The 22,237-nt window shown below is 45.0% G+C and overlaps 1 long non-coding RNA gene across 1 annotated transcript in view; it reads left to right on the top strand.

Annotated features, from left to right (window-relative positions):
* The first annotated feature begins 2,188 nt into the window (after positions 1-2,188).
* Positions 2,189-22,237, top strand: part of LOC309533660 — a 41,771-nt gene continuing 21,722 nt past the window's right edge. The window contains exons 1-2 of the long non-coding RNA XR_014220391.1: positions 2,189-2,268; positions 5,043-5,166. This is a non-coding gene — a long non-coding RNA (uncharacterized lncRNA). The remainder of the gene's footprint in view (positions 2,269-5,042; positions 5,167-22,237) is intronic.

Here is a 22,237-nt window from a genome sequence, read left to right as displayed (position 1 = left end):
TCTTGTTTCTTCTTTGATCCTGGAGGCTGCCGGGGGAGGAGGGAATCTCTTGAGCCTGACAGGTGCTGATCCTGAGCACCCATAATAATTTTTTTGTGGGTGTCCAAGCCCCCGGGCCCCCTATAGCTGGTGCCAGTGACATAATGAGTTTGGGGATATGGACTGATGGGCCTTCCCAGCCGTACCCACAGGCTGACAGTGGGCTGACAGTATCATGGTTGCCCTAAGTCAGTCTTTCTCTCCTTTAGCCTGCTTGCTGGAGGGAAATGTTATCTCTTTCACCATATGGGATGTCAGAATCCCTGCCCTTGGTGTAATAATAATAATAATAATAATAATAATAATAATAATACTTGTACCCCGCCTCAGCTACTCTGGCCAGCTTCCAACAGAATATAAAGAACATACGATACACCAGACATTAAAAGCTTCCCAACAGAGGGCTGCTATAGCATACAAAGTTGAGCCAATGAAGTCTCTGTGTGGATCTTGCTCTCCTTGTCAGCTCTGCTGTGAGAACAATGGACAGCTTACAGAAAATTTGCCTCCTCTGTCTGTGTAGTAGCTCAGAATTTCCCAGTCCTGAAAGACCAGCATCACACCCTGTCAAAGCTGAGCATACATTCGGGTTTGCTGCGGCTTGCTGCCAGTGTGCAGCTCAGAGTTGTCAATAGATCCTGGTGGTTGGGTGGACAGAGGCTGGCAGTTTTGCATATAGGCCCCAGTTTAAAGCAGAAAGGGTGCACAAACCTGAGGACTGGTGAAACATCCATAGCAGCGGAAGTCTTAATTCTGGGGCTGCATTACAGAAAGCATCTTTCCAAGAGGAAAAAAAGGAGAAAATGTAATTAAGTAAAAGCAATATTCTGCCTGTCATAACCATAGAAACAGCCTGGCTAAGCTGGGGACATGTAAGAATTCTTGCAAATTTGACGCCAATCCGTGTGACAGTCAAGAGTGTACACTCTGAGGCTGAATCGGGGAGAATAATTGAAGCCTTGCAGAAAGGCAAGCCAGAGTGTGGGTGAACACTTAGCAATAACTGGAAATTTAATGCACTATGGAGAAATGTGTGTTTCTCTTCCTGAAAGAAAGGAATTCTCATGTCTTTTGGACCTGGACAGAGAGACCATTTGTGATCCTTATTCCAGGAACTGGGACTTGTTAATAAAAGGTGGGGGTACAAAACAGATAATTGCACGCCACAATAATTTACAAAGTTTTAAAGAATTACACAAGCAAAACTATAGGCCTCTGCTCTAAGGAGCTTGCAATCTAAATTTTGACTGGGAGTGTGGGCAGGCAGAATAAGGGGAGGAAAGAGAGAGGCAAGGAAAACTCATTTTCATTTTTGTGAGTGCCTCTTTTTTATGGGGCTTGGCAACCCTTGCTGTAAACATATTTGAGTTGTTTCAGTGCCATTCCCCTTAGTTTTTGTTTCCCTGCCTCATTGCAGCCCTTGGTCTCGTTTTCTCACATTGTCATTGACCCCACTGGCTGTCGTGACCTTCAAGAATGGACGGATGTAACGTGTAACATATCAATGAAATCACATTAGTCCCTGCTGCCAATTGGCTCAAATGGTAGCGCAGGCCGTGAGGGCATTGGAGAAGGAAGAAAATGGCGGCAGGAAGAAGCAATAGCCAAAGGAGCAAAAGGACACTGAATAATATCAAAACGAAGCAAACATTCAGCCAGGTGGGGTTGGATGATGTTTCGGCTGTGTCAAATGTGCTACTTTCAATGGCACATTACAAACGACCAACTTACCAAGCAGCAAGGGGTTAACTTTGTTAAGAACAAAGTTGTGGAGTCAGGCCAAAAGTCCAGAATCCAGTTCTCACAGTGGCCAATCAGATGCCCATGGGATGCCCACATTAATGATGGAGCCTTGCTAAAGCCCACAATAGCAAGAGGTAGTAAGTTCAATAGCATAATGATCAGATTTCTCCACTAGCCATATTCCGTCATTCCCCTGCATGAGGGGAAGAGGGCAGGGTCATAATTCTTTGGCTCCGCCTTTGGTCACTTCTCAGTGGTCTGGACACCTTTCGTCATAGTCAACCTGATGGTCTAGAACAGGAGAACAGAGACTACTCCTGCTGACCGTGATCTAGGACCCGGATTGGTTCAGGGTTCTAAAACAGGAGTTGCGGAGGCTCCCTAGTGCAGGCGTTTAGCTCAAATGCATGGCAAGCTGCTAAGATGCAACGGAGAGGGCAGGACACACAACAACAGCACTCTCCCATCTTGTGCAAGTGTAATTTAGTGAGTGGGAAGGCAACTGTATAGGTCTAGACTCTAGAGGATTTTATTATTGGGGGGGGATAAGTGAGAAACATATGACTATTGCTATGATTTTAGGCTGAGTTGCATGATGGAGCTGCTTAGTTGTGTGTATGTGATATATATAAAACTTGATTTTTAGGATCTGAGGTGGGACACATGGGCTTAAAAGCAATAAAAATCTGTTTTTTAAAAATCTAGATGTTTCCCCTGAACAGAGCAACTCCCACGAAAGAGTAACTTGTTTTAGAAACAAGACCATTATCAGTATGACGGATAAAATATGAATCACCTGCATCCTTAAACAACAAGAACTAAAACAGTGACAAACCATTGCAGCAATGTTGGAGGAGATAGGGCTTCACAAACAGGCCAAGTAGCAATAGCTACAGAGTGCTTCAAACTGAAGTGTAGTCTCCCATATCACTGCAGTTTAGCACACATTTGGGACCACTTTCCCTTGGCTACCACAAGTTGTACCACAAATAAATACTGAAATTAGAAAATATGTGGTGCAGCCAAACTCTGTGCTTTGGATTTTTAGTCGACACATTTATTAAGGCCTCATTTCCTTCTGTCAAAGCACTGAGTGATTGAAACTTGCCACAGCCACCTGACAGTTACACATTTGTTCACTGAAACAATTTCTTCTTGCAAAGGCCAAGGAACCATTGGACAGGGGATGGGGTCGTGTACAAATCCAACCCCCTTCGCTTTATTTCCAAAGTGTGCTTTATTTCCAGAGTGTGCTTTATTTCCAAAGTCGGAGTTGAATTACCGTATTTTTTGCACCATAACACTGACTTTTTTCCTCCTAGAAAGTAAGGGGAAATGTCTGTGCGTGTTATGGAGGGAATGCCTACGGGTGGCGGGGGGGATCTGCTGCAGTCGTGAGCAGAGGATCCATGGTTCCCCTTCCTTCCCTCCTCCGTGGCTCGCTTTGAAACAGCAAAGTGGGAGAAGAGCCGCTAAGTGGGGAGGAGAGAGGGACAGAGAGCCTGCTTGCTTTAAAGGAGCAAAGCGGGAGAGGAGAGGAGCCTTCTCCCCTTATACCCCTCTTCTGCATTATTAGCAGCATCCTTCTCCACCCACCCCACACATGCTCCTTGTCCCTTGAGTGCTTTTCCTTCCCTCCCCAATTAAAATGTGGTTACAAAGCATGGATCCACATGGATCCTCAGGATTTTTGCATTGGGCTACTCCAAACTCACTGTCAGATCACATGTCTGTGGCCACAGCATGAACCACAAAAATCATACATCCACTGTTTCGTTTAGAATATTTTTTCTTGTTTTCCTCTTCTAAAAACTACGTGCGTGTTATGGTCGGGTGCGTGTTATAGAGCGAAAAATACAATAGTCAGCACAGCTTCACACAGCGTTATGAACTAAGTGGGTTTATGGAGAGCTTTGATGGAAAGGCTTTATGGAGCAAGTGGGTTATGCGGAGATATTTGAAGGAACAGAGGGAAGTGGCACCATGTTGATTAGGAATGGGGAACCTGTGCCCCTTTAGATCTTGTTGGAATACAACTCCCATCAGCCCCAGTCAGCAAGGGATGATAGGAGTTGTAGTCCAACAACATCTGAAGGGGCTCAGGTTCTCCACCTCTGAAGCACTAGGGCAGTAGTTTTCAACCAGTGTGCTGTGGCACCCTGGGGTGCCTTGAATGATGGTCAGGGGTGCCGCAGGCAACAGTGGCCTCTGTCCTTCTTTCCTTCCCTCCCTCCTCTGATGCCCTCTTGCATCTCTGCCTCCCAAAGGCTTGCACAGCTGTTGTTGCAGCAGCCCCAACTACAAGCTCCCTAGGCCACTGTCTGGGGCTGGCCAGGGGGTGGTTCCCAGGCTCCTGTGGGGCAGTGTGAGGGGCAACCTCAGAGACCAGGGCCAGCAGCAGAAGCTGCCCAGAGGACCCCCCCCCCAGGAGAGGGGAGGTGAGAGGAGGCTGAGGGAACAATCCCCAAGGGAAGGTGTTTGGAAAAGGGTGAGAAGCTGCCAGCTCTGCAGGCAAGGGGTGTGACACAACTGGGCTCCTGAGTCCCACAGGGGTGCCACAGAAAGAATGTAGTTTGGTCAAGGGAGTCGTGGACTCAAAAAGGTTGAAAACCTCTGCACTAGGGGCAGCAAAAGAAAACAAGGGAGCAAGAGATCTTTGGTCATGTTGTCGTTTGGGTTGTTTGCTCCTAAAAGCAAGCAAGCACCAGAGAATGAATGAAAGAGGGAAAGAAAAGCAGAGAGGTTACAAATCAGCATTAAGTAGGAGGAAAACAATCCAGTTCCTGAACAGTAAGCACTGCAGCCTAGCTAAATCGTACACTTAGAAACCTGGTGTTTTGGGGCATATTGCTGCAAACAGATGGGAAATATGCCTTGTGATTGCCAAGGTTTCCCGAGCCCCACACACTTTGCCATGGCAGTGTATCTGGAAGTTTACAAGTGGGAGGCAATTTGGGAACTTCTCTCAAGTGCTTGTGTTCCCTCCCTTTCCCCCTCTTCTGGAAGAGGAGCAAGAGATGCCTTTGGCTTTTCTTTGGCAACACCAGCAATGGCGAGAACCTCGCATTCCTAGAGATCTTTCATCCAAATGGCTTCCTATATACAAAAGCAATTTGCAGGCATCATTGACTGATTGCACAAACCACGGCCCTCAATGCTCCTGATTGGCCTGTCGCAGCAGTGGGACCGTGGCTGCGTCTATTCTTGCTGCCAAGGCAGGTTTAGAAGCAGCAGGCTTGAGGCCCTTCTTGTCATTACAGCTACAGCCATATGCATGCCCACCATCTGGTTCTGAGGGCAACATATGTATCTGACAACAAATGCAGGACCTGACTGTAGGACTCGCTGACAAAAGCTCTACTGCTCTGGAGATGTGAATCAGAGGTGAGTTTGTGCTCTTCTACTTGAGATTAAAAGAATGCTGTCCGAAAGGTATCCTTCTCATTGGACTGGATGAAAATAGAGCATAAAGGAATGATGCATACTGACTAATGTCATATAGGTTACACACACACACACACACACACACACTCTTTATTTATTTGGTATTAAAATTTTACAATGATATATCAATCATAAATCATAAAAACAAGATTCCAAGGAATCTCCTGGACTTCCATCCTCCCCTTTGTGGGTCCTATTATTGATCATTTCGTCCTACATCTTTTGTTGTTGTTGTTTAGCCGTTTAGTCATGTCCGACTCTTCATTACCCTATGGACCAGAGCACGCCAGGCACTCCTGTCTTCCACTGCCTCCCGCAGTTTGGTCAAACTCATGTTGGTAGCTTCAAGAACACTGCCCAACCATCTCGTCCTCTGTCTTCCCCTTCTCCTTGTGCCCTCAATCTTTCCCAACATCAGGGTCTTTTCCAGGGAGTCTTCTCTTCTCATGAGGTGGCCAAAGTATTGGAGCCTCAGCTTCAGGATCTGTCCTTCCAGTGAGCACTCAGGGCTGATTTCCTTAAGAATGGATAGGTTTGATCTTATTGCAGTCCATGGGACTCTCAAGAGTCTCCTCCAGACCATAATTCAAAAACATCAATTCTTCGGCGATCAGCCTTCTTTATGGTCCAGCTCTCACTTCCATGCATCACTACTTGGGAAAACCATAGCTTTAACTATACAGGCCTTTGTTGGCAAGGTGATGTCTCTGCTTTTTTAAGATGCTGTCTAGGTTTGTCATTGCTTTTCTCCCAAGAAGCCGGCGTCTTTTAATTTTGTGACTGCTGTCACCATCTGCAGTGATCATGCAGCCCAAGAAAGTAAAATCTCTCACTGCCTCCATTTCTTCCCTTTCTATTTGCCAGGAGGTGATGAGACCAGTGGCCATGATCTTAGTTTTTTTGATGTTGAGCTTCAGATCATATTTTGCGCTCTCCTCTTTCACCCTCATTAAAAGGTTCTTTAATTCCTCCTCACTTTCTGCCATCAAGGTTGTGTCATCAGCATGTTGATATTTCTTCAGGCAATCTAATCTTAACTCTGGCTTGGGATTCATCCAATCCAGCCTTTCACATGATGAATTCTGTATATATGTTAAATAAGCAGGGAGACAATATACAGGTTGGAAGGTGGTTTGTTTGGTTGTTGCTGTTGTTTTGCTTTTGTTGTTTTTAAGGGATGGCATCCAATTTCGTTGCACTTGTGCAATGTTGCACTAGTGTAATGACAATAAAGAATCTATCTATCTATCTATCTATCTATCTATCTATCTATCTATCTATCTACAGCCTTGTTGTATTCCTTTCCCAATTTTGAACCAATCAGTTATTCCATATCCAGTTCTAACTGTAGTTTCTTGTCCCACATAAAAATTTCTCAGGAGAGAGATGAGGTGATCAGGCACTCTCATTTATGATGATCCAAATCTTTTACATCTCCATTGTGTCTAGAATTCACCCTTAAACTACAAGTGATATTCCAATCCTACTAATGATTTCAACTGTTTACAATGATCTTTAAGATAAGTTATAATTCCTCCCCATTCCTTATTAAAATTTTGGTCCTCCTGATAGCTGATTCTTCTGGTCATTTTAGCCATTTCAGCATAGTCCATCAACTTCACCTGCCATTCTTCTCTGGTAGGAACTTTTATCTTCTCTCCAGAGATGCACACACACATATCTTTTGTCCCTCACTCTCGCACTCTGCCGTTACACCTATGAAGTAGCATACAGCCCACACCTTTGATCCCAGATCTTTTCCTAATATGTGAACCCAGCCAGTCGTAGCTGTTCCCAGGGTGTGGCTGCTGTCGCATGCTGACAGCTTACCTTGGGGCCACAGGTGAGAGCTGAGTGAAGGGTGGGGACCAAAGGTAGACAAACTGCCCCAGAAAGAGCATGATGTGTCCCCCACCAAAGGTACTCCCCTCCACCTAACACCCCATACAACCCTGCAATGCTTCCCCCCTAAAAAATGTTTAGGGGTACAGTGGTACCTCGGGTTAAGAACTTAATTCGTCCGTTCTTAAGCTGAAACCGTTCTTAACCTGAGGTACCACTTTAGCTAATGGGGCCTCCTGCTGCCGCCGCGCCGCCGCGATTTTTGTTCTCATCCTGAGGTAAAGTTCTTAACCCGAGGTACTACTTCCGGGTTAGCGAAGTCTGTAACCCAAAGTGTTTGTAACCCGAGGTACCACACTACTCTCCTTTTGACCCAAGAAAATCACCATTTCATAGTTCAAATCGGGAAAAATAAATACAGTAAATGGACAAAAGTACAAAGAACATGCATTACACCGGGAAAGCAAATGAGGCCCCATCAGGGGTAGCAATGGAACTAATAATTCACCGTGCTAGAGAAGAAACTAACATTTTTTTAAAAAATTAGTTTCTTCTCCCATTAGATTTACAAAATGTTTAGGGGTATGCATATTCCTGCGTCCCCCTCCCCCCAAAAAATCACTGCACCCCTGCATGTATACTGCTCTAGGCTGGATCTACACCACTGACCTGTTTAACATTATTAGAACAATATTAGATATATTGTTCTAGAATGTCACAGGGCATACATGTAATTTAAATCGTTTTTCTTACTTTGTTGTTGGTTTATTTCCGTCAAAATTGGTTGCTCTGCAGAGCCCTCTGGTGTGACGTTTTAATAGCACATTAAGAACGTTAAAAACAATGCGCCATTTATCCCTCCACGTTACCACAGCCCTTCTTTGACCCTTTCTTAACGTTAAAAACATGCGTGTAGATCCACTCCTGGCTATGTCTGCTTGTCGCCAGCAGACTTTTCCCAGACCATCTGTGTACACACACACACACACACTGGTCTTGAATCCAGACTAATTCTATGAGAAGATAAGATTCAAATGTGGCTCCTATTTTAGTTCAGAAAAATAGTGCGTGTCACCTCAGCAACCAGAAGCATGGGAGGTGCTGTCCTCATAACGAATGGTGTGGATTTCATAAAGGGAGATTTGGATTTTTCAACATCAAGTACAAAAGTGTATTTAAAAAAGCACACCTCTGGCTAATCGCCTGATGTTATACTTGCCCTGGGTATTAAGGATTAGTACGTCAGGTCATGCCACATGTAAATTTACCACTTTTCATCAAATTCCGGCAAATAATTCTCTCGGCGTACGTCATTTTAAGCTGTCACAGCCCTCTGCTTTTCCCATGGACCTGAATCAATACTGACCTCAGTTTGAAAGCACTTATGACAGGGCTCATATTGGTAGACCCACAAGTAGAATGGATACGTGCTAAAGCTGGTCACCTTGGCATTTTTGCAGCCTCATTGATGTATTAAATATAGGTATTCACTGTGACTATTAACCTTACAATTATTAAGCAATAAACCCCCACATACATATTTATTAGATGAATCTTGTATAGTTGCATAGTGTCTTCCAAAACAGATGTCGATGTGGAAGAAGGTGCTATGAAGCCAGACTATAGACTTGGCAGAGAAAGGGGGAATCAAAAGTGGATATACCCTCTTGTTTCCCTTTGATGTCAGTGACTTGATATTGATCATGCGATAAGAAAAAGTAGTGAGTTTCCCTTACAATAGGAAGCGTCATTCACTCTAATATCAGGTATCACCTGACAATCTCTTGAATGCAGTGCTAAAAATACTGCCTAGAAGGGTACATTACACTTGCCCCCCAAAATGTCACCTAAAGGGATTTATTTCCAGCTTCTTCTTCAGGTAAAAGATCTGAGGAGTTACAACTGAAGGCTAGTGAACTTTCCTGGGGGTGCTCCATACAGCCTTAGGTTGTCATTTGATTTTGCCAATGATTAATAAACATATTATTATTATTATTATTATTATTATTATTATTATTATTATTAATATTAATTTTGAAAGGAGAGGGAGAAGGAAATGTCACACAGATATAAGGAAGAACTGAAGTTACTACAATGAGGTCACTGGAAGAATCAGTATTAATTCATTTTATTAATTAAATGATATTTGTTGCAATTATTTAATTGTCAAACATGTTATCATTTTTCATTAATTAAAGCAACCTTAGGGCACCTTTCAGGGCAAATACCCTTACGAGGTGGCTTCCGATACACAAAATGCAAACGGCTCTAAAAATGGATAAAATAAGATACGAGCAGCCGTTTAAAAACATGGCAAATGGATGGCACATAAAATCTCACCGTCATAGCTTTGAAGATTAAATACGACTTTTGACGGTAGCATTAGAAGACCAAACAGGTAAAAAAAAAAAGGAGTAGGTCAGATTTGAAAAAAAACACCTGTTTTAAAAATACCCGCTAGCCTGGATAGCTCAGTAGGATAGAGCGTGGTGCTGATAATGCCAAGGTGTTTATATTATTATTATTATTATTATTATTATTATTATTAATAATAATAATAATATATATAGAACCACAAAACACATAATAAAAATAAAAATGACAACCCAATAACCGCCCCCCAAGAGCCATATTTTAAAACGGATAGGACTCATTGTTAAAACAGTGTTTATGAAAGACTCCGCTACAAGTGATCGCCAAAGAAGTAGAAGATGTCAATCAGATCAACCGAAGGCCTGGTTAAAAAGGAACGTTTTTGCCCAGTGCTTAAAGGTGTATAATGAAGGAGCCAGACAAACTTCCCTGGGGAGACCATTCCACAGACAGGGAGCCACTGCAGAGAAGGCCCCGTTCTTGTGTTGCCGCCCTCCAATCCTCTCAAGGAGGAGGAATGCATAGGATGGCCTCAGAAGATGTTCTCAGGGTCTGGGTAGGTTCATATGGAATGGGGCGGTCCTTGAGGTTGTGAGTTTGATCCTTGTACGGGACTTCTGCGTATTCCTACATTGCAGGGGGCTGGACTAGATGACCCACAGGGTCCCTTCCAACTCTACAATTCTATGGTTGTGAATTCTATGAGCTGAAGGGGCCAAATGCACCTCAGTGGGTGAAGAGTTTCCTAGACTGAGCTGCCCTGGACCTAATGTGAAATAAGTCCGGGGGCTTCCCTGAATTTCAACTGGACTGTACTTATACGCCACCATATATGTTGACATAATGTGCACTGGGGTAGCAAAGGATTCCTCCTAAACACTGAGCCTCCCCTGTATATCTCCGCCCTGCTCACTTCCCGCCCTCCCATGCTGATGGTTTCTTTCAGGGACTAAGGCTTCTGCCAGCAATACCTTCCTCTGGTACAAGGCTGGAGCCACACCAGTGCAGATACGCTATGCTAGCACATTTCTGGACACTTCTAGCGCAGGGGGGGGGATTTAGGAATGAAACCACCCCGTACCTTGAGGAATGTTGTTGTTGTTTAGTCGTTTAGTTGTGTCCGACTCTTTGTGACCCCATGGACCACAGCACGCCAGGCACTCCTGTCTTCCACTGCCTCCCGCAGTTTGGTCAAACTCATGCTGATAGCTTCGAGAACACTGTCCAACCATCTCGTCCTCTGTCGTCCCCTTCTTCTTGTGCCCTCCATCTTTCCCAGCATCAGGGTCTTTGCCAGGGAGTCTTCTCTTCTCATGAGGTGACCAAGGTACTGGAATCTCAGCTTCAGGATCTGTCCTTCTAGTGAGCACTCAGGGCTGATTTCCTTCAGAATGGATAGGTTTGATCTTCTTGCAGTCCATGGGACTCTCAAGAGTCTCCTTCAGCACCATAATTCAAAAGCTTCAATTCTTTGGCGATCAGCCTTCTTTATGGTCCAGCTCTCACTTCCATGCATCACTACTGGGAAAACCATAGCTTTAACTATACGGACCTTTGTTGGCAAGGTGATGTCTCTGCTTTTTAAGATTCTGTCTAGGTTTGTCTGAGGAATAGGGATAGGCTATTATTAACCAAGCTGAGCAACCAGCTGATAAAAACTCCCATGAAGTGCATGCGTTGGTAAATCAGATCTGTGTCTTGTTTGAAAGAGAGAGAAAAGCCCACGGGAAATGGAGATATTGCTTGGTGTACGCTCAGCATATGCTGATGTTGAACATGGTACATTTAAGAAACGAACTGACAGACGCGAGGCTCCATGTTCACTGATACCCCTGGTTAAAGGGGGCCGTTTTAGCAGTCTCACCAACCCCTGTCACTAATTGGGCCTTTTACGTGAGTTACCCTATTGGTCCCCCCCCAATAAATGAGATGTTTCCATAGTAACTGCCACATTACATGGGCCCGTACTTGTGATCTGTCGGAGACACAGATCAACAGCTCAGATAAATAAACTTCTCAACATGACATAAACACCAAGCTTCCTTAATATGCTATTGAGATGAAATAGCGACAGGCAGAATATGCTCCCCTCCTTCCATCTCTCACCCTCCCCTCACTTTTGCATTCAGCTTGGCTTTTAAAAAAAACACAAAAAAACGGAGTCTTTGGATTCAGTCTAGCCGGCTAATGGAAGTGGGAAGAGCTGCAGCTTAAAACATAAAAGGAGCTTGTGTCATCATGGTTGCTCTGTTAGGGATGGCACCAGGTGCGAGCCTTGCCCCCGACAAAGTGTTGTCGGGTGGGCTTCTTCCTGCATTAGTGAGCTTTCTGACAGCAGGTGGCGGCGGCGAGCGGCAGTAGCGCTGCGAAATTGATTTGATTATTTACTTTCTATACGACTTCATCTCTTAAACATAACTCAGAGTGATGTACAAAGGATTGCAGCGACAGCAGACAGTACGATATGCGGCGTGAAGCTGAATACCGCCTGCCATTGGGCGTACGGCAAGCAATTTAAAATGGCGGGTTCCAGCTGCCAGCGGCGTAGTGTGGGTTATCAGCACCCGGGGCAAGGCAAGTAATTTGCGCCCCCTAACCCGGGGCAAGGCAAGTAATTTGCGCCCCCTAACACCTAACCATGGTCATTAATACGCCAAGACGCGCGTCTTTGGGCGTTGTGGCGCAGCCTTCTCGGTCTCCCTCCCCGGCCCTGCTAGTCTCGACGCGGCTTCTTTCTGGCACGGGGAGGGGGCGGCTCTGGGGCCAGTGCGTCAGCCGGCCTCCGGCGCGGGTGGGGGGGCCCGTCGGGGCGGGTGGGCGGTATTGGCGCGCAGGCACTAGAGCGCCGCCGATGGCGCGTTTGGCGGGCTGCGCGCGTCCAGACAGCGACCCGAGCCTGGGCGGCGTGGCGCTTGGTGCCGGAGCCTCCGCCCGCAGCGCCCCGTCGGGAGACCCGGCCGGAAGGAGCCTCGAGCCGGCTGTCGGACGCGGTTGAAGCAGCCAGGGGGCATGGCAGGCGGCGGCGGCTCCTCGGCGACTCCACGCGGCCAGCCCAGCGCGCTGGCCGAGCCCCGCAGGCGAACGCTGCCCGTTGGTGAGGAGGGGCTGCCTGGCGCGCCCTCTGTGGCCCTGACGCGCGGGGACCGCGGGGAGCGCTGAGAGCCGCTGCTAGCTACAGCCTGCGCCCGAGGCTCTTCGGCGACTCCGGAGGCAGCGAGCGCGCCCCCCCCAGAAGTTGCGCCCGGTGCGGCTGGCACCCCTGGCACCCCCCACGCTACGCCACTGCCAGCTGCCCACCACTGGCACTCAAGTGTGTGTGAGAACAGGAGGTCTTTGTATCTAGGGGTCTTAGTAGTCAACATGCCTAACATGAGTCAACAGTGTGATGGAGCAGGGTGGGGAAAGCTAATGCTATTCTAGACTGCATCTACAGAAGGGATGTAATAGTCCCATTCTATTCTGCCTTGCTTAGACCACACATGGAGAACTGTGTCCAGTTCTGGGCACTATAATTTATGAAGGATACTGACAAGCTGGAAATTGTGCAGAAGGGAGTGACCAGGGCTGGATTTAGATGAAGAGAGGCCCTAGGCTACTCCACTTGTGAGGCTCCTCCCCACCCCCCACCCTCACAACTAGAAGAAAATGGAAGAGTGTTATAAACAAAATTCAGTGAAGCCAAAGATGATGACGGGTATTTAAAATCCTGCAATGGAATTAAGCCTTGCAAAGTTGACCTGAATAGTAAAATAGCCCAGGTGGGGCTTGTTAGCTTGGGAAGTAGGTGTGTGATGCCTCAGCATCCAGGACAGATGGCCATCCAACCACTGCTTAAAAACCTCCAATGAAGGAGACGCCACAACCTTATGAGGGAGTCAGTTCCACTGTCAAGCAGCTCTTACTGTCAGAAAGTTCTTCCTGATGTTTATTTGGAATCTCCTTCCTTGTAACTTGAATCCATTGGTTTGGATCCTAGCCTCCAGAGCAGGAGAAAACAAGCTTGCTCCATCTTCCATGTGACTAGGTATTTAAACATGGCTATCCTATATCCTAATCGAAGAGCTGGTGTTGGTTATGGTGCCCTTATTGAGTGTATGAGCAAAATTGGGCTAACTGATATGACCCCATGACTCAGGTATCACACACTGCAAACAGGCTCAGAGGACAACGAGGCTCTGACACTATCCTTGTGAGAAAAGTCTTCCAGAACCGAATTCAGGACCATCCTGATTGAAGAACACAGTCTTGCCACTCTCATAGAGAGCCAGTGTGGTGTAGTGGTTAAGAGCGGTAGTCACGTAATCTGGGAAACCGGGTTTGCGTCTCCGCTCCTCCACATGCAGCTGCTGGGTGACCTTGGGCCAGTCACACTTCTTTGAAGTCTCTCAGCCCCACTCACCTCACAGAGTGTTTGTTGTGGGGGAGGAAGGGAAAGGAGAACGTTAGCCGCTTTGAGACTCCTTAAAGGGAGTGAAAGGCGGGATATCAAATCCAAACTCCTCCTCCTCATGTGATGCTTCACTTGGAGCCAGACAGAGATGATATCTTATTCATTTGGTAGAACCATAGGAACTCTCAAAGAGCTTTCAGGTGTTCTGGGTGCTTTGAACTCTTAACTGAGCACCACTAGGCTTCCCCTGAGAGCTTTGAGCTCATAGATCAGGGCACTAAAATTGCATTTATTGGAATAAGTCAGGAGATGAAGCGCATGATCCAGCCCTAATTAAATATCTCCTGAATCTCACCATTTTCAGCGGGAAAGTTAATCACATAATAACTTCAGAATGAATTAACAAATACTTATCTCTAGTATTTTTCAGACAATCCTCCCCACTCTCCCTGCTGGTTTTTGTAGGGGCACAGAAGAGAACTACTGCTGTCAAATTTGATTAATCTCCTTCCACTCAGTTTTGAGGGAAGATTTGTGGCAACGGAGTCCAAAGGAAAGTGGCTCGGAAGGTGTTAAGAAAGAAACCAGTGACCCTGAATTAGTTGGCCTCTAAAAGAAAGAAAGAAAAATACATTGAATATTCTAATTTGGCAGAAACATTAACCATCTACGTCTAACGTACTTGATAGAAGAACTGAAGGGTAAAAATGGTCAAATCTGGAGGACAGACCAAAGTCTAATTTCTGTCAAAAGAACATGCAAGGCACGTGATAAAATAGCACCCGAAACAGCAAAGTGCTGTTAATATTTGGCAGCATTGTTCAATAGAATTGCCCTTCAGCTAGGCAGGGCTTCTTAAATTTCTGATGGATGAGGTTAGCATTAGGCAACTGTTAGATCCCTGAAGGCTGGAGTGAAAGGGGAAGGGTGTGTGTGTAATGGCCTCTTCCAAAGGAACTACATCTGTGGAAAGCATTTTGGCCTTGTGACAGAAAATGATGGATATATGAATGTGAATGGCGTTAGGTTGTTTGTTTCTGTAGACAGCAGAAGATGCCCATCAAAAGGAATTTATTCATCGACTTTATTTGTTAAGTTAAGTTCCGCCATAACCCAGGTTCTCTGGACAATGTACAATTAAGGACTTTAAAACTACCCAAAAGTATTTAAAAAGTCCATATAATTCGGTCAAATGCAACACTAACATTCAGTAAAGCCAAATAACCCAAAACAGAGAATAAACATAGTGTTGGCTGCAAACATGTGACCTAGGAAGCAGTATTGATTGCAGACGTTCTCTGCATTTGTGTATTTCTTTATTAGATTTATGCCCCATTTCTCAACTGTCAGGTCCTCAAAGCAGTTTGTTTGCTATTTAGATTTATTAGTCACCTCATAAAATAGGCGACACACAGATATTTCAAATACAAAACAAGGGTAAAATGCAAGAAAAATGTAATCAAATCAATACACATTTTTTAAAAGTCGAAAGCCAGAGTCGAAAGTTTTGAGAGCAGAATCTCCTGTTCAGGGGTTGTACACAGAGAGCTGTTGCTGCCTTACTGAGTGCACTTTTGATTCTTCAAAAGTAAAACTCTTACTCGGAGTAGCTCCAATGAAATGAATTAACATGACTATGTTAATTCCATTCATTTCAGTGCATCTCCTCTGAGTAAAACTTAGCTGAATACCACCCAGTCTTGCTACCAGTGTCTGCTCTTGTGAATGTTTCACTGTGGCAGGCATCCCCAAACTCAGCCCTCCAGATGTTTTGGGACTACAACTCCCATAATCCCTAGCTAACAGGACCAGTGAGGGATGATGGGAATTGCAATCCTAAAACATCTGGAGGGCCGAGTTTGATGATGTCTGCACTTTGGTACTAAGTTCCATTAGTAAGAAATAAATAAAACAATGTTTTAAATGCATTATAACACTGTGATGCTAGATGGTGCTGCGGAGTTCTGTCTTTTGGAAATGTGATTTCCCATTATGAGGTTTACAATGCGTTTTCCTGAAACGTTTTTTTGATGTGTCTAGATCCAGCCTATGTCTCATAGGTGTTAGCACTCTGTATCAGCACACTTCCCCACTGAGAATAACACTTCATGCATCTGACCAAGAGAGCACCAAACATCAGTTAATGAAACTCCTCCTGAGCTCACCCTATTCTCAGAGATATTTATAAAAAGTTGGCCCAGTTATTTACTTCACAAAATTTATACACCGCTTGATTGTAAAAAAATTAAAAAACAAAACAAAACCCTTAAAGCCGGTTTGCAGAAATTATTTCTAAGAAAAATTAACAACAGTCATTTAAAACATCTGAAAAGTTTATCAATGTAAATGTTTTGAACATAACCACTCTTCTGTGGTAAGAAACAGATACTGGGTTGCCACAAATATTCATGAAGCTATCAAGGCATTTTCTACCAAGGGGCTTTGAATGTGAGATTTTAAATAACCGATGAAAATTGCCATTGAACTTAAAGGTATCTCTGATCCAACTGTATCTTGAAATTTGCTGACATTATTTCATCCACCTGTTCACATGAGAGCCCCCCTTTTTTTGAGGGGGGCGGGAGCAGCATGAACATTTGCAGTAGCCCCATCTGCAATGTTTTCTACATGCTAGGAGGTCTCTCCCCCGGGAAGAAGAAGAGTTTGGATTTGATATCCCGCTTTATCACTACCCTAAGGAGTCTCAAAGCGGCTAACAATCTCCTTTCCCTTCCTCCCCCACAACAAACACTCTGTGAGGTGAGTGGGGCTAAGAGACTTCAGAGAAGTGTGACTGGCCCAAGGCCACCCAGCAGCTGCATGTGGAGGAGCGGAGACGCGAACCCGGTTCACCAGATTACGAGTCTACCGCTCTTAACCACTACACCACACTGGCTCTCGCCTGGTGCCTTCATTACATGTAGGTATGTAGGTTTGTGTTTTTATATTGTCCTTTTATTTTGTACTGTCCTATGATCCTCGGCTGAAGGGAAGTATAGGTGCTGTGGGTTTAACCACAGAGCCTAGGACTTGCCAATCAGAAGGTTGGCAGTTCGAATACCCGCTATGGGGTGAGCTCCCGTTGCTCGGTCCCTGCTCCTGCCAACCTAGCAGTTCGAAAGCATGTCAAAGTGCAAGTAGATAAATAGGTACCACTCCGGCGGGAAGGTAAACGGCATTTCCGTGCGCTGCTCTGGTTCACCAGAAGCGGCTTAGCCATGCTGGCCACATGGCCCAGAAGCTGTACGTCGGCTCCCTCGGCCAATAAAACGAGATGAGCGCCGCAACCCCAGAGTCGACCACGACTGGACCTAATGGTCAGGGGTCCCTTTGCCTTTACCTATGATCCTCGGCTGAAGGGAAGTATAGAAATTTAATACTAAACAAACAAACAAAAAAACCCAATCAAACAAGGTTGGCTGCTATGAGAACAGAATGTTGAACGAGATGGGTCACTGGCCTGATGGGCCATGGGCTCATCTTATGTTCTTACCCCCCCCCCCCCGTTCACATAACTCTGCTCAGAATGGAAACCATGTGCCATTAAGCCCAGTGTACATGTGATGCTCAACAATTATGTTGGATATTGTTGTTATGCAGGGTGGAGTGGGTGTTCTGACTTCTGATGACTTTGGACAACCACTTTTTTGTTTTGCATTGTTTTATGGATATTTTATTACATAATTTTGTACTTCACTTCTATTGTAAATCGCTTTGGGACTCTTTTCCCTTGTGTGAAGCAATAAATGCATCTACTAAACCAACGGATCAAACAGCATTGAGCTATTTGCTTTTGTGGAAGGCAGAAATTATTTTCTAAAATCCATCGAAAGGCTTCAAACACTCCCAGTGAAAAGCCTTCTGTGGCTTTATCAGGACAGCTAGGTTTGATTTTTGCCTTCTCACAAGACGTTGTCCAGAAAAGCAGAAGTGCTTATTTGTGATAAGGTCAGGTTAATTGTAGAATGGGTATCTGCATCTGCTGAGCATGAATTTCTGGAATGCTGTCTTCATCTTGGAACAGCAGGGTGATGGGTATTGCCGAGTGGAGAGGCATAACACTACTTCAAAGTCAAGTCCGCCAGCCATAATAAAAGCAAGCTGCAGAAATTCAAATAAAACAGATCTGGGGAGGAGAATGATTTTGATACTAAGATCTTGTGTGATGAATTACAGATCTGCTTTAAGCAGATCGTTATGTTTTGAAATCACATGCATGGCATCCCCAGCCATAGCTGGTGCAAGGCCTATCTAATTATGGCTCCAGATGGATTGGAAAGCAAAGTTTTTTGTGCTCCTCAGGCCATGCCTGCTTCTCCCCTATAATAGCTTAGGGCATGCGCCAAGAGGTAGTCTGACAGTGCAGTTCTCACATTTTATTCAAAGCCCAGAGCCTGCAATTTTTCACAACAACCCAGACACCGAGATGCTTTGCAGCTAAGCTCTTTGTAACACTTACCCCCATGCCAAGATAAGCTTCACTTGCTAAATTTAATTTCTGTATATCCAGGCAGCTGTTTAAAGGCAGAGCTGTTTAAACGGGGATGGGGAAAAGCAAAACTGCAACTCTATTTGGCAACCTGGATGAATTGTTCAAATAGTGCGCACGTATCCTGCTCACCTGAGCATGGACGGCAGCTACGACTCCCTTGTGAAGGTCCTAATGGCTGGTGGGAGAAATATCCCAACCGCAGAAGTTTGAGTTTGCCCGTTTGTGGAATTGACCAATCATGGTCAGGCAGTAGACTGATGTCACAGGCGGGGTGAGGCTTGGGGGAAACGCAACTGGAGTCTTCACTTGGGTCCACTCCCTGGCCTTAAATTGGGCCAATCTCTTCACCTGGCACTGCAGTCATGCCTGTTTCTGAGTGTCAACTGCAGATGGGCAACTTCAAGGCCTCTGATCAACTTTTTTTTTTAAAATAGTTTTTATTGCATTTTTTCAGACACAGACAGAAGACATAAGAAGAAAAAAAAAGAAAGAAAAATGTAAAAGAAAATAGAAAAAAGATCATACCCCTTCAACAGCTTATTTCAACTTTCCATCGAACTTCCCCACATCTCCTGCACAATGCATTCTTAATAATAAATTTATCAGCAAATTGTAACCTTGTTTCATGTGTTTCTTTGGTACTTTCAATTACAATTTAAGTTTAAATCCCTTATTGTCCATTTACTCTAAAAACAGAATATATTATCCTTTTTAACATTTAAACTTTGATCCCTTCAATATTATTTTCCAATTTCATAAATATTGCGCTCTCATTGCTGGGGCTAGCGTTTCAAATTATACGTCATTTTATAGTTCATACAACTTATAAAATTTTTGCAAATAATTCTTGAATTTTTTCCAGTCCTCCTCCGTTGCTTCTTCTCCCAGGTCTCGGATTCTGGCAGTCATTTCGGCCAACTCCATGTAGTCAATCAGTTGCGTTTGCCACTCTTCCAGTGTGGGTAAATCTTGAGTCTTCCAATGTTTGGCAATCAGAATTCTTGCTGCAGTAGTTGCATACATAAATAACGTTCTATCCTTCTTTAACACCTTTTGGCCGACAATACCCAAGAGGAAGGCCTCCGGTTTCTTGGGAAAGGTGTACTTAAACACCTTTTTTAACTCATTATAGATCATTTCCCAGAAGGGAAGGCCTCTGATCAACTTTCTTACAGCTTCTTTCCTACCTTTGAACTGGACTTGTACTATGAACAGCGCTTCAAATAGTGGACACCTTGAAAAAGAGGACTGTCCTCTATAAAGGAGGACATGAGGTCACCCTTCTCTGTCCTGATTTCCTCCCCCATTTTTCTGGGCTGTCACAAGTCTAGTTCTCCTCCTCTGCTTAAATAAGGTTTGTTTCGAGCTTTGTTGAGAATGCTGTTCCGGTTAATGTGAGGTATGGGAAAAGGAACCACAGCAAATGCTTTTGGGTTGTGCCTATTTTATCGTTGGGTCAGTGTTATACCATACAAGGGAATTATTGTCTCTGATCATAGCAATGGCACAAAGCACCCAGTGCTGATGAGGCTGAACGGGCCAGGCACAAATGGTGCTGTTCTTGTACCAGTCAAGCTGCAATATGGACAATAAAGCAGGATGATCCTGCCAGTGCTTTGCTACAGAACAGTGCTTGCTCTTGGCATAAAGTATAGACAGTTAATGCTTAATCCATGTGATCAGGCTTCCAGCACAGTAGCATTGCCATGTCTCGTAATCCTGGCAGTGGAAGCTGTGCCACAAAGCCAGTTGCTTTCTGCTGCTGCTGCTTCTGTGACACACGGGCGTGTTTGTGTCTGTTTGTAGCACATATTTGCCAACTACAGCTGCACCCCGCTCCAAACCTGGTCAACGTGAGCATGGGCAGGGATGAAGCAGGAAGTGCCATGAATGATGAGCCATGAATGAGGGTTCGTCGGCTTTTTGAATGGGGATGTGGAAAATAGCCTAAAAGCACAACTTAGTAGGTTATGGGTGCAGTTATTAGAATCTGGTGGGTCACAGGAGAAGCCTAGAAGAATTTGGAGTCTATCCAATAAAACGTGGCTCTGATGACCGAACCGGTAAAATACTGGCTGGCTGGCAACTCTGGGCAGAAAGTCTGTTTTATCCCATTTTCACATGCAGGTGTGCATTTTTATTTCATTTTTGTTTTCCAGAAGTAGAGGACAACCAGGTATGGAGATGGATAAGAGAGCTGACTTGGGAATGGAAAGTGACTTAACATTTTCACCTCTGGTTGTAAAAAGGATAAAAGATAAACCAATATAAGCCACATCTGTCCAGCCCTGATTTCTTATTTTATCATGATAAAATGCCTAGAATACTGCTAGCATATTGTTTCTGCATAGCTGATACCCCTGGTTCCTGCAAAGTCCATGGGGACAAGATCCAGAGAGCAATGTAAATTACAGGAATTATAGGTGGTTTACAGAAATGATAAAACCCAAATAGCATGAACAAAATAATCTGAAGGAAGATAAGAACACAATGCAATTTTAAAATGCATTGTATTTTAAACGCCATCCTTTAAAACAACAAGTCAACAACTGAACAGGATTATCTTCTCAAGCATCCAATAGGCCTGGGGTAAACAGCTGGGTTTTAAAGAAGAATTTTGAAGCACCCAATGGATGGAGCTTCCTGAATAAAATTTGGATAGTTGGCACGTGTAGAGGACCACCTCTGAGCACAGCCCCGGCATCTGTGTAACTGAGGCCCCTTAGAACAGCCAAGAGTGGCGTACCTGGATGTCATATGATAGGCACGCACCTTTGGCTCTTGAAGCAGCCTGAGATCCGGCAAGAAGAACAGCTGGAGCTGATTAGGGAAGGCAGAGAGATGCTGGAGGATGTGGTGGCAGCTTCAAAGGGGGATGAGGGTGGACAGGAAAGGGAGGGAGATGTGAGACAGAGGAGGCAGAGAGAAGTGAAACAGAGACCGCTGGGGCACGGAAGGGAAAAAGGGTAACACTGAGGAAGATTGAGGTGGAGAAGAGAGACAGCGGGGGGCAGGGAATGAGGCCCCACCCTATGGAGGAGACACAGTGGCAAAGCTAGATACCTTCTCAGTCAGGTCATTCCATTGATTTATATAGTGAGTTTCGTGTAATATCAGTGGTAGGAAGAGACCTCTCGGCCTTTTCAGAAACTTAACTGCTGCACATAGATAAGATTTATATCTGTTGCTCTGGCCACTTTTACTCTGACCTTGCCCACCCCCCATAAGGTACCATCGGACTGGAAAAGGTCCCCTGCCCACTGTGATTCGTGGCCCTTTTAAAATTAGGGGTGGAAGGGATTGAAGCTGGGTGAATGCAGCCTGCCACCATATTAGAGTCTTCCATTATCAGTACAGTACACTGGAAGCTGGTTTGGGTTTTTTAAGAGGTCAGGCGCTGAAAAACCCTCCAGAGAGCTCCTGTTTGTTCCAAGAGGCACTGAGGGAGAAAGGAAAATATTTGGGAGCAGCAATTGCTTTTAAACACGCACTTACACCACCCTGCTTGTGGCCGAGATGTCTTGTGGCTGCGAAGCTGTTCTCTAGCACAAAAGGATTCTTTTGTCTAAAATGGTTATAAAAACAGCGAAAGGTCTGATTTTTGGAGCTTTTATGCTCCCCTCCTCCTCTTGTTTCCTAGAAAAGGTTTGTGCAGAACCAAAAAAGGGAATTAGTTCAGCATTTGGGTAACACAACACACACCAGCTAGCTGCTGAGAAAGCCAGCCTAGCAAGAGATCTTAGAACAGGGCTCCCTCTGTTTATTTATCCCTTCTCCCTCAGGCAACGTATGGATTTGTTTTTTATTTCTAATCTCCACCCCCCTTCCTCCTCCTGCAAGGAATCTTGTGCGGCTGGGAGGTCTCCAGTTTCAGCTGTAGCTTCTGCCAGCAGAGGAGGTTGGCTGAAATGTTC

The sequence above is a fragment of the Podarcis vaucheri genome, assembly GCF_965113315.1.
Source record: "Podarcis vaucheri genome assembly, chromosome: 5".
Lineage (NCBI taxonomy): Eukaryota > Metazoa > Chordata > Lepidosauria > Squamata > Lacertidae > Podarcis > Podarcis vaucheri.
The sequence above is the reverse complement of the archived record's forward strand: the minus strand, read 5'-3'. Positions and strand labels throughout refer to the sequence as shown.